This window comes from Rattus norvegicus, chromosome 15 (genome assembly GCF_036323735.1).
Source record: "Rattus norvegicus strain BN/NHsdMcwi chromosome 15, GRCr8, whole genome shotgun sequence".
NCBI lineage: Eukaryota > Metazoa > Chordata > Mammalia > Rodentia > Muridae > Rattus > Rattus norvegicus.
Window position 1 is genome coordinate 92,066,411 of NC_086033.1, and position 17,980 is coordinate 92,084,390.

Here is a 17,980-nt window from a genome sequence, read left to right on the forward strand (position 1 = left end):
AATTACTTTTTCTTTAACAAAGTTTTATAATTCATTAGCAAACCTGAAATATGTAAAATATATTAAATAAAATATCTAAATATCCTGAAATATATAAAAATATCTAGCATATAATAAGTATCTATGATAAAATTAAACTACCCATAAATACCACTAGAGAATACTATTTTGAATTATTTTTCATGAGGTAGAACAGAATTATGTAAATCCAGAGACAGACTGACTGAATACTTAGAAAATTACAATTTCAGAAAATTATCATCTTTAATGGATCATTATTTATAAAGTCTGTTAAGTAAGGATATTTGATGGTAAATGTATATAGTACTTTATCTTCCACATAAATTTAACATATGCTGACAACTTTATTTGGTTGTTTGTTTATTTAAACAGACTTGTCAATTTCTCTTGTTTGTATATGAACCTAGGATTTCACATTGTCCTGAGTGCTTGGCTTTTTATACTAATGTGTATTTTCTCATAATTTCTTTGTTTAGTATGTAACCAAAAAGTTTTAGTAATTTTATTTTATTTTTACTTATGAATTGTAAATGTTTTTATGACATTTAAATTATATCCCTTCCTATCTCCCTTTCCATCCCTTCTGCTGGTTCCCTCAAGATATCCTCCTTTGAACTCCTCCCATCCATCCCCATTCTCACATTAATAGTCTCTTTTCCTTTTATTATTTTTTTTATATTTGTGTGTGTGTGCATGTGCGTGCACATACACACATGTGTGTGCATGCACAAATACACATAAATAACTTGCTGATTCTAATTTTGTTGTTTGAATATGGCTTCAAGGATAGCCACCAATACAGGTGTTCAGGTAGAGTCTAATTTACTTTCAGCAGTGAACTGTAACCTATAGTTTATTATCTGGGGATAGGTCCCTGTGATGTTCTTTCTTCCGTGTTAACAATATCTATTGATATTGATATTTTTTACATTTTGTTTGTGTAGCCAATTCTAGAAGATAATGTTTCACAAAGGTATTTCTGATATTTTGGCTCATACAATCTTTCTGTCCTCTCTAACGTGATGTTCCCTGGGATGTAGTGTATCTGTTGGGTCTGGGATTCCCATGTTCTATTAATCTATGCATTGTATCTAGTTATTTTCTGGGATGGTCTCCCTTTTCTGTGAAGATGAGGGGTGTTAGCTTTGCTTATCCAAGAAAGGTAGCTCATAAACTTCTAACACTGTTTAATTTGTGAAGACACTCTCATCCCATCTCTCCACAGTCTTCTTCTTAGGGTGATGCCAAACTATTTTAACGGCAATCTAAGCAGTTACTGGTATGCTTTCTAAAACTACCTCAAAGTAGAAGAGGCATAAATTGATAGGTATCTAATGCAAACTGCTCTATGAATAGGGAAATTGCATTGACTAACATTCTACTCTTAAAACATCCTGAGATCTTTTCGCTGCTGCTGCTGCTGCTGCTGCTGCTGCTGCTGCTGCTGATGATGATGATGATAATGATGATAATGATGATGGTAATGATGATGCTGGTGATGATGATGGTGATGATGGTGATGATGATGATAATGTAATTTGATCAAGTATACCATTTTATCATAAGAATAAAATATAATTTTACATGGTTTAGATGGAGCTACCCATTATGGGTGGATATTGCTACTTCCAGAGCCGGAGTGACAGATAAGGGATATATTCCCATGATCTATTGGTCAGGAATGTCCCAGAGGACTCAAAACAGTGCAAGCTATGACTATTACTTTTGAATGCTCACCAGAAGACATGTTAGAATCAGAGCTCCCCACCAACCAGTAAGCACACATGGAAGACCCCATGCCACCTATGTAGCAGAGGATGGCACTGTCCAGCACCAATAGGAGGAGAAGCCCTTGGTCCTCTGAAGGCTCATTTCCCCCAATGTAGGGGGATGGCAGGGAGTTGAGTGTGGAGTCGGTGAGCGGGAGTTGGAGCATCGTCACAGAAGCAGGGGGAGGGGGATGGGAGAGTGGAGAAAGAGGATAACATTCGAAGTGTAAATACATAAAATATCCGAGAAAAATTTTTAAAAAAGTTTAAAAGTTTAAAAAGAAAAAGAATCCGACTGATGAACGTGCTTTATTGTTCCTTTGCAAAGCATAAAGAACTTGAGTTCCCACTGTGAAAGAAGCTATCTTCTCCACTAGCTACTTTTCATAGTGCTCTTAGGGTAGAAACATCATCAATGATTTAGCTATAGAACCGTCCTGTTAAACAGGATACAGCCAGTTTTGCAAGAGTGACATGACAGGATGCATACTGGAACTGTAAGACTGGTTAGAAAGCCATTGCTCCAGACACCATAGGCCTCTACTAATTTGTTGACTAAGGCTGATGTCAAACCCTTTCCTAAATATTATGTTTATTCTGTTCCAAGGTAATTCTGTTTTCCTAATTCTTGTTCCTGGCTCTGTTTCCTACATTTTAGGATTATAGGTGCATGTCACTCTGTACTCAGAATAATTGATGCTTCTCAATCCTACAGCTTGAATGCTCCCTTTTGTGAGACTATCCACCCATGTGTGTCAGTCCCATCGTGTATTCTTGCTTTCTCTATCAAAATTGTAGCATTTAGCCCCTTGCTCAGCTTGCCTACACCTCCGCTTTCCAAAGCTTTACTTAAGCATTATCTGTGCGTTTTCATTCTGCAAAATGTCAGATGCAATTGTTGGGCCCAATAGGAATTCTCTGTCTATCCCAGGGTGAGCTTTGGAAAACTGACTCAGAACCAGGTCCTTTCCACAAAGAAATCTAGGGGTAGTTTTTCTTTTCTTTTCTTTCCTCTTCTTTTCTTTTTCTTTTGTTTCATTTCTTTTTCTGCCCACTTGGTAGTGGGTGGGATGATGCAATTCTGCCTGCAACTCTTTAGCTCTTCCCTTAACCTTAATTTGTTTGTTATCGTTTTTAATCTAGCTGAGACCTAGGATCATTCAGCGATTTGACGGCTCCCATCTTACGAATTCTTTTTGTCCATTTCCCTCCCTATTGATAGACCCAGTTGTCCATGTCTTTCCTATCTTTGGTGTTTCCCTAATCATTGGGAAACGCAGGATCACATTCCTTAGCTCAAGGAATCATACTCAGTGCAAAAATCAGGTTGGAACAGGGGATTTCAGTGAGGATCTAATCTGCTTCTAGTCAACTTTAATTTCTCTATTATTGCAGCAGATGCTTCTATTTAGATTAATTCATGGCTTCTCAAAAGGTGTCCTGAGGTACCTTCTTCACCTGAAGCTAAGAGTTCAGAGCTTTCTGTTTGGAGGTCCTGGAGGCACTGAAGTCCTGGGAATTTCCTTCTTGTTGTTGTTGTTGTTGTTGTTGTTGTTGTTGTTGTTGTTGTTGTTCTTGGTGGTGGTGGTGGTGATGGTGGTGGTGGTGGTGGTGGTGGTGGTGGTGGAGGTGGTGGTGGTGGTGGTGGCGTTTAAGATGGGATAGGCCATCTCTGTCCATGATGTACTGTAGAGTAAGTGTCTGTAGTATATCAGGGGAAATCACTGGTATCTAGGAACTATGGGGGAGGTCCTATTGTACTACATCTCCAAATCATGGACTTCTATTGTTTGATATGGCAAAAAATAAGTTTTCTCTAACCTCAGTTCCATCCAAACTATAGGGATGCTGGTGGTCTATTGGTATATTAAATGGGTATGTCTTTTTTTAGTGAAATACTTAAATTTTAATGAATATATCTGAGATGATGCTATTATGCTGAATGCTGATCCAAAACCACTGTAACTGATATAGTATTTTATTATATGACTAAAAAATAAGTTAATAAAGAGCCATGAAACAACTAAAAATATTTTCACAAAAATAGGGATGAGTTTAATACCAAGTGACACACATAGAAGAATTCTTTCTAGAAAAGTCCTCCAAAGTATGATTAAGAAAATTTTACAAAAAAGTGGTACCATACCTCTTATGTGACTCTCAATCTTTATATATTATAGGCAAATCTGAAGCTATATTATGTGCTGTAAACACCACGTGCATCGTTTGTCATTATCACTGGTCCTGAAATTTCCACATTTCACTCTATGTCAGTAAAACACTGATAGTAATGAATGATCTTTGTTAGACTGTGGTGAGGATAAGACTTAGAATACGTATTGATTCTAAGTAGTGGGAGAGAATTATTTGACAAATCTTATCACCCATAAATAGCTAAACTGGACAAAATTTTTTGCTACCCATTTCTTTTACTTTCTGCAAGGAAAACTATTAATATTCACAGTATTCCTCAAGAGAGTTGTACAAAGCTTTCTCTATTATCTTTGAAAAGGAATGCTGATAGCCCTGAAATTCTCTCATGAACTAAGGAATAGGAAAACAAGGAAGGCAGTGCATGCAGCCTGTTTAATTTTCCTAATTACAAGAGTATTTAATTGATAAGAATATATAATTATGAAATAGTTTGCACCTTTTATATATATGCAGTGAAAATCAACTGTATCAAAACATTTAAAGCAGAAGTAAAAGTATAACTGTTTTTTGAAAGTTTAAATTTCCTTTGTTATTGTATTTTGTACTGTTATTACAATAGGTTAGATACTTAGGTCTAAGGTCATTGACTAGAATGTACATTTTGATGTAGAAATAAAACAGATAGCTAATGAATTGTTCAAATGGATAGCACTTGTAGAGATGCTTAATTACTATATCTATAAAATAACATTTTGTAATATAATAGTCCTTTCTTTGTACTAGGTGGTTTATAAATAATATATCAGCTGTCTATGATTGGATCATATTGCTTTGTACTGAAATGGGATTTTAAATGGAACAAAACTTTATAACAGTAAGATGAACTAACTCATGTCAAAGTCAATGTAGCAAATTTAAACTCCTTGTTTATTTAAAATCCTTGGTACCTTGAATCAATGAGGTATAAATTATGAAAATAATATTAAGAAAGAAATTTTTCTAATCCTAATAAGTGTAAAACCAAAGCACAGAATATGTGTACCTATATCTCCATCATATATCTATTCTCTACTTCTATCTATATATCTAGATCATCGATTGTATATCTCTTATCATCTATCACCTATCTTCATCACCTACCTATATGCACAAACATTTTATATTATACTATGTATGTACAAAAAATTTATATACATATGAATAATATATATAATCTCAAAGGTTGTGTGCTTTAAGGAGTTAACACAGTTAGAGAAGATGTGACTGTAAAAATATATTATAAAATAAGTTTAAACAAACAGGTGTTGTTTTCCCTATTTACATCTCTACAATTAATTTACTTCACATGAGAGTCTTCTGATAATCGCTGATGGCCTGCTCTGACAATGTCTGGGGAAATTTTTTGTACAACAAGGACTTCTAGTCACTAGCAATCTTTTCTCTCCTTAATGCATGTTATCTAGGGCTGCTGTCAGGTAACACTGGTCTCTGTAATTAAATTGTCAATGTACATCTGTACCTCAGGCATTTCCTAAACTTCAACACATATACTGTGTCATATTTAGTTTTAATGTTCCCTGCTTTTTATTTGGAGTTGGTATTGCTCCACCATATCTCCTGAAGGTTAACTATCTCTCTCAGCTTTATATTTCTTCAATCCATGATGATTGTGATCAGCAAGAGTGTGAGATATGTCTGACATTATTCTCGTGGCAGTCCTGGTTTTCAAGGTCTTTTCAACACCGAGAATGAAGGAACCTATCCATTTGATCCTATCTTTACATTTCTAATCTGGTAAGAAATTCAGTATACTTAAATTTGGTTTTATGTGAACCTCTAAAGAGGTCCATGTATGAGTCAACAACTGTGCACTTTGCTAGTAGTGTGATCCCGTTTTGTAGTTTGTAAAAGTATTTACTTGTGTTATAAAAAGTGGCATTGCTTAAGCTCAGTAATCGCATTAGGAAATATATACATTTTATAAATACTTATTTAACACATATGATTATGGCTATGCTGTTAAAAAGACTTCCTTATTTGGCATTAAGTAAATTATACTTAATCATAACTTTATACCATAGCTTTTAAAGTTATATTATAACTTTAAAAGAAATGGCTTTTAAAGTTATATTATAACTTTAAAAGAAATGCTATAATCTCATTAAAATTTTAAGGATCCTTTTGTAGATTATTGGAAAAGAATTTTCAGCGCATATGCTAGAAAATAAGGCAAGATAGGAAACTACATAAGCAGTGTTCTGTAATGATGCTTGAAATTGATTCCGGAAGGAAGCAGGATGCTATGCCTGCCATTCTGGCAATCAAAAGATTGAGAAAGGAGGTAAGGAGTTCAAGGTCATTCCTAGCTACATAGAGATACACCTTCTTAAAAACAACAACAGTAACAAGAAAAGTTAAGTGTGACAGGCCTTGCAAAAAAGCATGAAATAGTTAAGGTAAATCAATGTCTAGATGAGAGATAGATAGATAGATAGATAGATAGATAGATAGATAGATAGATAAGTAGATAACGATAGATAGATGAGAGATATATAGATAGATGATAGATGAAAATAGATAAAAGCTAGACAGATAATCTACTAAAATATGCTTGCCTTTTCCTTACTTTAGACTTCTTATAAGACAGGATTTTGAGAATTAAATTTCTTTGATTTGTAAAATACCAAACTTCTGGTATTTTGTCATACCAATTATAATGGTCTAATTACTAAGGAAAAACTGTTGTTTACCATTTACCAAAATATACTTAAAATTCAACTATATTCCTTATCTTCATTTACATTGAAACCTAATGTACATCATTTTTAGGGTGAAAATTCTCACAAATGAGTCAACATGAATATGAATGACATAATTTATAACACAATAGTTAGCTTTCTATTTATTAAACAATGTTAAAAGTTCTACAAATATGGTTTATCACTTGATATTAATCTTTTTTTGTTTAAGGCTGTTCACTGTATGAATAGATAGCATAGTTCACTTTTTCTATCAAATTTATACACCAAATTCCCTAAAAGCTCAACCTGAAAATAAGGACATTAAAATTACCGCTATGCAAGGGATTTAAATATGAAATATTCTACTTAATGTACTTTTTACAGTAAGGAAGAGATATTGGTGCAGCCATGGAGAACAAAATAGCTGAATACTATATAAATAAATAAATGAATGAATAAATAAAACACAATAAATACTAAACTCATGGGTGACTGCTGTATAATTTACCTGCTACCTATAAGATGACATTTTTAAATAGAAAAAATTTAACATTCCATATACTTTTATTTAAAAAGAGAATAGAAAAATATATTATTAAATGTGGGGTAGATTATGTTTACCATGGCTAATGTATGGTTTGCACTGTGCCGATGAATGTGTCATTGTAATATATGTTCTGTAATTGAACCATAGAAAAATAAGATAGCATTTTCAGCAAATGGTGCTGGTTCCACTGGAGGTCAATATGTAGAAGAATGCAGATCGATCCATGCTTATCACCCTGTACAAAGCTTAAGTCCAAGTGGATCAAGGACCTCCACATCAAACCAGACACACTCAAACTAATAGAAGAAAAACTAGGGAAACATCTCGAACACATGGGCACTGGAAAAAATTTCCTGAACAAAACACCAATGGCTTATGCTCTAAGATCAAGAATCAACATATGGGATCTCATAAAACTGCAAAGCTTCTGTAAGGCAAAGGACACTGTGGTTAGGACAAAACGGCAAACAACAGATTGAGAAAAGATCTTTACCAATCCTACAACAGATAGAGGCCTTATATCCAAAATATACAAAGAACTCAAGAAGTTAGACCGCAGGGGACAAATAACCCTATTAAAAAATGGGGTTCAGAGCTAAACAAAGAATTCACAGCTGAGGAATGCCGAATGGCTGAGAAACACCTAAAGAAATGTTCAACATCTTTAGTCATAAGGGAAATGCAAATCAAAACAACCCTGAGATTTCACCTCACACCAGTGAGAATGGCTAAGATCAAAAACTCAGGTGACAGCAGATGCTGGCGAGGATGCTGAAAAAGAGGAACACTCCACCATTGTTGGTGGGATTGCAGACTGGTACAACCATTCTGGAAATCAGTCTGGAGGTTCCTCAGAAAATTGGACATTGAACTGCCTGAGGATCCAGCTATACCTCTCTTGGGCATATACCCAAAAGATGCCCCAACATATAAAAAAGACACGTGCTCCACTATGTTCATCGCAGCCTTATTTATAATAGCCAGAAGCTGGAAAGAACCCAGATGCCCTTCAACAGAGGAATGGATACAGAAAATGTGGTACATCTACACAATGGAATATTACTCAGCTATCAAAAACAACGGCTTTATGAAATTCGTAGGCAAATGGTTGGAACTGGAAAATATCATTCTGAGTGAGCTAACCCAATCACAGAAAGACATACATGGTATGCACTCACTGATAAGTGGCTATTAGCCCAAATGCTTGAATTACCCTAGATGCCTAGAACAAACGAAACTCAAGACGGATGATCAAAATGTGAATGCTTCACGCCTTCTCTAAAAGGGGAACAAGAATACCCTTGGCAGGGAAGAGAGAGGCAAAGATTAAAACAGAGACTGAAGTAACACCCATTCAGAGCCTGCCCCACATGTGGCCCATACATATACAGCCACCCAATTAGACAAGATGGATGAAGCAAAGAAGTGCAGACCGACAGGAGCCGGATGTAGATCGTTCCTGAGAGAAACAGCCAGAATACAGCCAATACAGAGGCGAATGCCAGCAGCAAACCACTGAACTGAGAATAGGACCCCCGTTGAAGGAATCAGAGAAAGAACTGGAAGAGCTTGAAGGGGCTCGAGACCCCATATGTACAACAATGCCAAGCAACCAGAGCTTCCAGGGACTAAGCCACTACCTAAAGACTATACATGGACTGACCCTGGACTCTGACCTCATAGGTAGCAATGAATATCCTAGTAAGAGCACCAGTGGAAGGAGAAGCCCTGGGTCCTGCTAAGACTGAACCCCCAGTGAACTAGACTGGTGGGGGGAGGGTGGTAATGGGGGGGAGGATAGGGAGGGGGAACACTCATATAGAAGGGCAGGGGGATGGGCTAGGGGGATGTTGGACTGGAAACCGAGAAAGGTAATAACAATTGAAATGTAAGAAATGCCCAATTTAATAAAGATGGAGGGGGGGAAAAGACTTTTTTTCAGTTTTTTTTTATTTATTTAATACTTAATAATAATTCTTTGATTTCCGGGCAAACATCCCCCTCCCCCTCCCCTTCCTTATGGGTGTTCCCCTCCCAACCCTCCCCCCATTGCCGCCCTCCCCCAACAGTCTAGTTCACTGGGGGTTCAGTCTTAGCAGGACCCAGGGCTTCCCCTTCCACTGGTGCTCTTACTAGGATATTCATTGCTACCTATGAGGTCAGAGTCCAGGGTCAGTCCATGTATAGTCTTTAGGTAGTGGCTTAGTCCCTGGAAGCTCTGGTTGCTTGGCATTGTTGTACATATGGGGTCTCGAGCCCCTTCAAGCTCTTCCAGTTCTTTCTCTGATTCCTTCAACGGGAGTCCTATTCTCAGTTCAGTGTTTTGCTGCTGGCATTCGCCTCTGTATTTGCTGTATTCTGGCTGTGTCTCTCAGGAACGATCTACATCCGGCTCCTGTCGGTCTGCACTTCTTTGCTTCATCCATCTTGTCTAATTGGGTGGCTGTATATGTATGGGCCACATGTGGGGCAGGCTCTGAATGGGTGTTACTTCAGTCTCTGCTTTAATCTTTGCCTCTCTCTTCCCTGCCAAGGGTATTCTTGTTCCCCTTTTAGAGAAGGCGTGAAGCATTCACATTTTGATCATCCGTCTTGAGTTTCATTTGTTCTAGGCATCAAGCATTTGGGCTAATAGCCACTTATCAGTGAGTGCATACCATGTATGTCTTTCTGTGATTGGGTTAGCTCACTCAGAATGATATTTTCCAGTTCAAACCATTTGCCTACGAATTTCATAAAGCCGTTGTTTTTGATAGCTGAGTAATATTCCATTGTGTAGATGTACCACATTTTCTGTATCCATTCCTCTGTTGAAGGGCATCTGGGTTCTTTCTAGCTTCTGGCTATTATAAATAAGGCTGCGATGAACATAGTGGAGCATGTGTCTTTTTTATATGTTGGGGCATCTTTGGGTATATGCCCAAGAGAGGTATAGCTGGATCCTCAGGCAGTTCAATGTCCAATTTTCTGAGGAGCCTCCAGACTGATTTCCAGAATGGTTGTACCAGTCTGCAATCCCACCAACAATGGAGGAGTGTTCCTCTTTTTCCGCCTCCTCGCCAGCATCTGCTGTCACCTGAGTTTTTGATCTTAGCCATTCTCACTGGTGTGAGGTGAAATCTCAGGGTTGTTTTGATTTGCATTTCCCTTATGACTAAAGATGTTGAACATTTCTTTAGGTGTTTCTCAGCCATTCGGCATTCCTCAGCTGTGAATTCTTTGTTTAGCTCTGAACCCCATTTTTTAATAGGGTTATTTGTCTCCCTGCGGTCTAACTTCTTGAGTTCTGTGTATATTTTGGATATAAGGCCTCTATCTGTTGTAGGATTGGTAAAGATCTTTTACCAACACACACACCGTGGGGGGAGAGTAAACAAACAAACAAACAAATAAATAAATAGCAGATTTTTTTTTAACATTTAAAAGTGGTTGAAAGTAGGTTAAGAGTTTATTTATCCTAGCTAATATGAGTTCCGCCGACCCATATAAGATAGAGATCTGCCTAGTCTGGCCTCAGTGGGAGAAGCTGCACCTAACCCCGGAGAGTGCTAGGACCCCAGGGAGTGGAGAAGCCTGGTGGGGTGCATGTGGGGTATACAACCTCTTGGGAAAGGGGGAAGAGGGATGGGATGAGGAACTGTCAAAGGTTGGACCTGGAGGGGGATAAAGATTGGACTGTCAAAAAAGATTAAAAACGGTTATAATTTAAAAAAGGGAAAAGTATTTCAATAAAAAGAATGTTGCTGATTAACTAGATTTTTAGAATACAAAATAATTGTATTTGTGGCTTAGAATGAAATTAGAAATTCAAGAACTATTTCTACCCATAGGTTTTTATGACATTATTTTTATTTGTTTCAGCTTAGATAACGATGAAAAGTTTCTTTGAATTCCCAAAGTGGAACTTAGGAGAAGCCAATGATTAATCTTAGTATGAAAAAATCGTCCTTACCGGCGAGCTCACACTGTCACCTAGATATTTCTGGAAAATAAGGTAGGATTGATTCCTTAGGCTCTGCTTCTGACTTTCTTCGTTTTCCCCATTCATACTTAAGGTTGTGCTTCACAGGCACACGGACATGTTCACACATTTCTGTCTCAGTGTTGGAAACAAAAGACAGGAAATGCCCACAGACTACTGCTTGAATGTAGGTCACACTGAATTGCAACGAAAGTACAAGGGGCAGGGTACATGCCTGCTTTATGTGACTCTAGCTAATGGGAGGGAGACGGTCCATTCTAGTTCCCCTGTATGCTTTAGAAAACCAGATGCCATATCTGCATATCCTGTGAAAATGAATCACACTATAAATTAAATATTCTCCAGTCCATTGTAACAGAATAAAGTCAGTTTTAAAGACATATGCTTATGTTTGAGGCAAAGCAAATTGTGAAAATTCATTATCGTGGAGAAAACTTGTGAGAACAAGAATGGGATTTTGTGAAATGACTACTTCTATTTGATATCATACCTGTAAGCGGAGTCATAGCTAAGTCAGAGAGATGACCAAGGATGACAGCAAATCTTAGAAATACATGTGCATATTGTATTGTCTACATCTAATATAAAGATAAAAGTGTATGGCTTAGCAATAGCGCTAATTTTTATTTGTGTCAATGATAATGTGAATTATATAGTTTTGCCACAGTTCTAGATTTTTAAAAATGTCTGGAAATAGCTGTTGTGTTTTGCATTTTGCTACTATCAGAATTACTCCCATCTTCCTAAGTTACCAAAGAGAAAGAGAGAGTATAATTTACCAACATGTTGTCAAAAACACTTGGCTGCCCTTCAGAGTCGGCTGTGATACAAAATGATAAGCTGATTCTCAAGGAAGTAAATTGTTTCTCGAATATAGAGAGCTAGAACTAGGTTTTAAATAAACAAATTTGCATTCTAGTATAAAATGTAGGCCATTGCTAGTAGTGAATGTTCCAAGAATTATGCAAATCTGTAGGTTTACGTGCCTTTAAAAATGAGAAAATAGTTTAAGGAACAGAATTCATAACTCATCAAATATGTCAAAATATTTCATTAAACTTTTGTCCTTTAAATAAATGTAATTTTGTTGTTGCAGTTGCAATTATACTGGAACATGAATGTAGTTTCCCACCCATTAAGTTAGTAATTATCATGCTGGCTCAGAGAAGTTGGCTCTAATATATGTCTCCTCCTATTTAGCAAAACTATCTTGTCAAATATCTACGATGAATGGTAATGGAACAGCCTACATATAAAAAATATAAAAATCAATGTCACTGTTCTTTTACTAGTTGTACCTTGACTGTGGTATTCACCTGTGCTTTGATAGTCAAGACTTTGAGATAACAAGTAAAATTATATATCAAGTATCACAGAAAGTCGATATGGGTAGGTTTATGCTAATACAGAGGTAGCTAAAGATGGGCACAAACCATTATGTTTATATGTTTCTAATTGAAGTAGAATTACATCATCCCTTTCTATTTTCTCCCTGTCACCCTTCCCTGCTACCTGTCCTTGTCTCTATATAAACTTCCCTGAAGTCCCAAAGCTCAGAAGAATCAACTTAAAAACATTGTCCAATATGTCTGCATTCTAGCCTCTGTGTATAGAACCATGTATGGTGTATAAAGGAAAACTAGTGAACTCTTCTAATGAATGTATTTAAATTACAGATTCAACATAAAATTGCTAGAGCAAGAGGAAATACGCTAAAGTTTTAAACCGCAGCTATGGTTCATATACACAAGCAATGCTTTCAAAGCATTATGAAAATCAGGGAAACTCTCATAGGTATATTCTGAGATATTATGGATTGAATAAAATTAGAAAAATATCAATGAGCATTTAATATCTATAATATCACTCAGTACATTTGATTCTATGGAAACTCATCATATAGAGTATTCTTGACAAAGAATATGTGTGTCTCACTGACATTTCATCATGCACATATGTGAAAGACCTTGAAATCTCAGGATAACATTTCCACTGCCCCACATATGGTGAGTCCTCTAGCCGTGAAGACAGACACCACTACACAAACATAAGGAAGGCATCCTGAAGTTACTGTCCCTCAATGTAGCGCAATGCCCTAAGGACAGCACGATCTTTCAGCACTGAATATAAAAAGGGACGTTTTCCCAAGGCAAAATATGTTTTCTGTATAGTTAAAAAGGAGAGGGGTTCAAGGTTAATTGCAACTGTTTTGTTCTGTTTCAAAAAAAAGTTCCTCTCTACTTTGAATGGCTTCTCTAGTATCTTTGAACAGGTTGGCTCATGTTAGTCACCAGAATTCTCCTGTATCCACTAAAGAACAAATTAAGAAAGAAAATTAATTTATAAAAAAGAGTAAGCACAAAAAGAAGCATCGCTCAATGCATTTTGCAACCAGTGGGAAATATTTTACTTCTCTTTGAGACCATTTGCTCTCATTTTAAAATATCATCCCAGTATGTATAGCATCAGATGCACCCTGTATGATTTTATCCCATTTAATTTTTTTTCAAAACTCATTGTGTTATTTCTCTGCAAAATAGTTCCTGTGCATTCATAGAGAAGCAAATGGATTTTCTTTAAACAGGCACATACTAAGTATGCTAAGGTTTACACATTGTACATTCAGCTACTTAATTCTGGTACAGATAGTGACAAACTTTAAGTATAAACCCATGGAAATTATCATGTGCCTTTGAAACAAAGATAGAGAAGGGGAAAAATCAATTACAGGGAATAGGTGGGCTTTTGTTTTCAGAATGAAGTTATTGGACCAAATTTAAATGAGATTTTCCCCTCAAATCTATTTATTTGTTTGGTTAGTTGATTAATCTCTTAAACATTACATCCCAATGGCAGATTCCCTTTCTTCTACTCCTCTCAGTACCTCCCCGAAACCCCATGCCTCTGCCTCTTCACTTTACCAGGAAAGAACAACAGACCTCTTAAGGATAGCACCTAAACATAGCATATCAAGTTACAGTAAGACAAGGCAGGAGCCTTATTTCAATGCTGGATGAAGCAACCAAAAAGGAGAGGAAGTGTCTCAAAGGCAGGCAAAAGAGTCAGAGATCCTAGTAAGACCACCAGTGGACTCGGAAGCCCTTGGTCCTGCCAAGACTGAACCCCCAGGGAATGTGATGGTTGGGGGGAGGGCGGTAATGGGGGGAGGGTTGGGGGGAACACCCATAGAGAAGGGGAGGAAATAGACTAACAATTGAAATGTAAATAAGAAATACCCAAATTAATAAAATAAGGATGAAAAAAAAAAGAGTCAGCGACTCACCCTATTTCTACTGTTTTGAGTTGCAGAAGAACACCAAGCTACACAACCATAATGTATATTTAGAGGAGCTCGCTCAGACCCACATAGGCTTGGTGATGTGTCTGTAAATAGATTGACTAGGGACTTGAAGGCCACAGGAGAGTACAGATAAGCCAGATATAGCAGACTTAGAATAGGCTATGTTATCATTATGTGTAGCCTCATTCAAAGTGAAGAAAATCAACTAGTAAACAAAAGGCATATTGTGTTCACATGTTCATCTTCTTGCACAATAACCTAATCTAGCCTTGGGCTTAGTGGACACTTGCCATAAGCAATTACTTTGTTTACATGGGCCGCAATGTTCTCACCTATGAAAGGCATACCCTAGTTAGGATATTATAAAAATACCTTATGTTTTGCCAACTCCCCGAACAGCCACCTATCTCTTACCTGATTTCTTCAGAGAATAAACTGGAAACGCACTGTCTCTGTTTCATTTTTGCCCCACGTCTAACACAGTCATTTATCAGAACTAGAACACTGCTCCTTTTCATTCTGACAATGTTCTACTTCTAATTCTCTCTCTCTCTCTCTCTCTCTCTCTCTCTCTCTCTCTCTCTCTGTGTGTGTGTGTGTGTGTGTGTCTGTGTGTGTCTGTGTGTGTGTGTCACCAATGTAAATGCATACCGAATTATCCTGCACTTGTCAATTAAAGTAAGTTTTGAAATGCACAGTTTAAAAAACTTTTTCCATTGGAAATGAAATGCTCAGTGAATAAAAATTGCATATTTTTTTCCTTCAGTTCTCTTCTTTGTTGAGGTACTTTCTGGATCTGTGGAAGAACACAGACAAAGGAGGCAGTCCTTGAAGCAAGACAATTGACAAATAGTTCCTCTAAGCAGTTGACAAAGACCTCTTTGTGGCACTCTGCAGCAGTTGGAAAGTTTAATGAAAAAAGAGAAGTAAGGAGCCCAATAATTGACTTCTTAAGGAACTAATCCCTTGAAAATGATGAGAAATCTGACTGTCATATGTGCCAAACCTAACAGGGCAGCATTAGTAACCTATTAAAGGCTAAAGTCAGCTTCCTAATAAGCAGTATGCAAAGCTTCCGGTTCTCACACAGAGATGAGATGTTTGCCAAATATCGCAGGCTAAATTCAAAATGGGATAAAAATATGAACAGGAGGCTGATTGAAGAATTAAGTCTGCATTCATAAAACCAGACTTCTTCACTGTGTTCTCAATGCTAGGATTGCTAATACAAGAAACAAACATCTGAGACATCTACAGATATGTTTCCCATATATCATTATCATTTTCTATGTAATTAAAGTATATCACATCCAATTCTGTTGTGACAGAAAGGAATTGTGTTTATATCTTCCAAGTTAAAATCATTTTCACTATAGTGAACTAAAGAAGACAGCAATCTTCACTGGCCTTTGTTTCCATACTGACAGATAATAAATCAGTGACTGAAGAACGTACCACATGAAACACTGGTCTAGTACTGACAGAACGCTAGAATTGGGGTTCGGCTGCATTTGGTTCTTTTTCTTAGCAAGCATTTAGCTTTTGAACTGCATGGCTGTAAACTGGCCCTAAACATGTTCACTTCTAACTTAAAAGTAGCTATGGATTTCATAAAATGTCATAGGTATGAAAAAGAGCATAAACAGGAAATGCCATATAGTAGTCTGTAAGTCTATTTTGGAAACCCATATAGAAAGAAAATACAAACCAAGAATATTTAAAATTGCATGCAATGATAACATTGATGAGTTTTAGTCAAAAAATTCCCTTTAGTTAGAATTTATGTGAGGAAACAAAATAATTGAATTTTTTAATGGTCTCAGTGCCTACTTTGGCCTTGGGGGCAGGGCGGTAATGGGGATAGGATTTGGAGGGGAACACGCATATAGAATGGGAGGGGGAGAGGTTTGGGGGATGTTGACATGGAAACTGGGAAAGGGAATAACATTTGAAATGTAAATAAGAAATACCCAATTTAATAAAGATGGGGAAAAAAATCTTAAGACTTTTACAAATAAAAAAAAATATATTGTTTCATGGTCTAGTATTGTCTGCCAACATATTTTGACCTAATGAACTGAGCTATCCATGAGTCACATAAAGTGATTATATAACTCAATTTAAAACTTTAAAATTGACCACCAGGATATAGGATATTGAACCATAATCCACACAATCGATAAAAATTCTTTCAGCTGTCATAAATTTCCCTTTGTAAGTATAACAGATACCCTTCTAGCCAGTGGTCAGAGCTATTGAAAATTAAAATATAATTACTCTATTTATATCAATAACGTATTGTTTCAAACTTGCTGTTAAATTGGTGGCAAATAAAGCTATTTTGTTGAGTAGAACTGTAAAAAGGTAATGACGGATGAAGCTGTATATGTCCGGGGAGACAGAAAAAATGCAGGTGGACTTCAAAGACATATTTAGCCAAGCAGTGTATTTGAACCCAGATCTGAGTGTAAGAAAATCTATTAGAAAAAATAAGGAGGGAGCAGGGATTCAATGCAAACGTCTGAGAAGGACTACAGTTGATAATGGCTTTCCCCTTACCATTATTCCTTAAACTTGCTACAAATTCTATACAAGTCTGTTAAATATTTGTCTATTCTATGATGTGTACATTTTTCTTAAAGATCATCCCAACAGGCTGGAGATATTTTCAGGGTATAAAAGTCTGACATGTAAATTTGATTACTGGATCTAACGTCTCAATCCCACACAACAACAATGTATGGCCGTGACTGAGTGATCTCGGTGTAGGGAATGGAGTCACAGTCTCTAGAGACAGGTCGTTCTCTACACACACTGAGCTGACACGCTGAGGGCTAAAGTGTAAGAGCCCGGATGATGGGAGAAGATACTTGAGATCAATCCTGGGAGTATATGCTTAAGTGCACACATTTGCATGTGCAAGATACACCCCCAACATAAACATATGTACGAATGCATATGGCCGCAATATGCCAATGTCGAAGCAAACCACTTGGAAACAGTTCAAAATGTAGGGATGAACCACTCTTGAAAGTTCCATCGCCATTTATTATCTAAGATTAGTTCATTGAAGACCATAATTTTTATTTTTTTTATTTTAAATTTTTAAAATTTTTATTTACATTTCAAATGTTATCCCCTTTCCCAGTTTCCTGTGCATAAGCCCCCATCCCATCCTCCTTCCCCCTTCTTCTATAAGGATATTTCCGCACCCAACCACCCACTCCTTTCCACCTCCCCACCCTGACATTCCCCTATAGTGGAGGGGGACTCCAGCCTTGGCAGGACCAAGGACTTTTCCTCCCATTGGTACCCAACAGGGCCATCCTCTGCTACATATGCTATCCTTTCCTTCCAATGTGTCCTCTCTCTCTCTCGCTCTTCTCTTACTCTTCCTTTTCCTTCCTCCCTCCTCAACTTTACTATATTTCCTTGTTCACTATACATGTAGCTTTACAGAGAAAA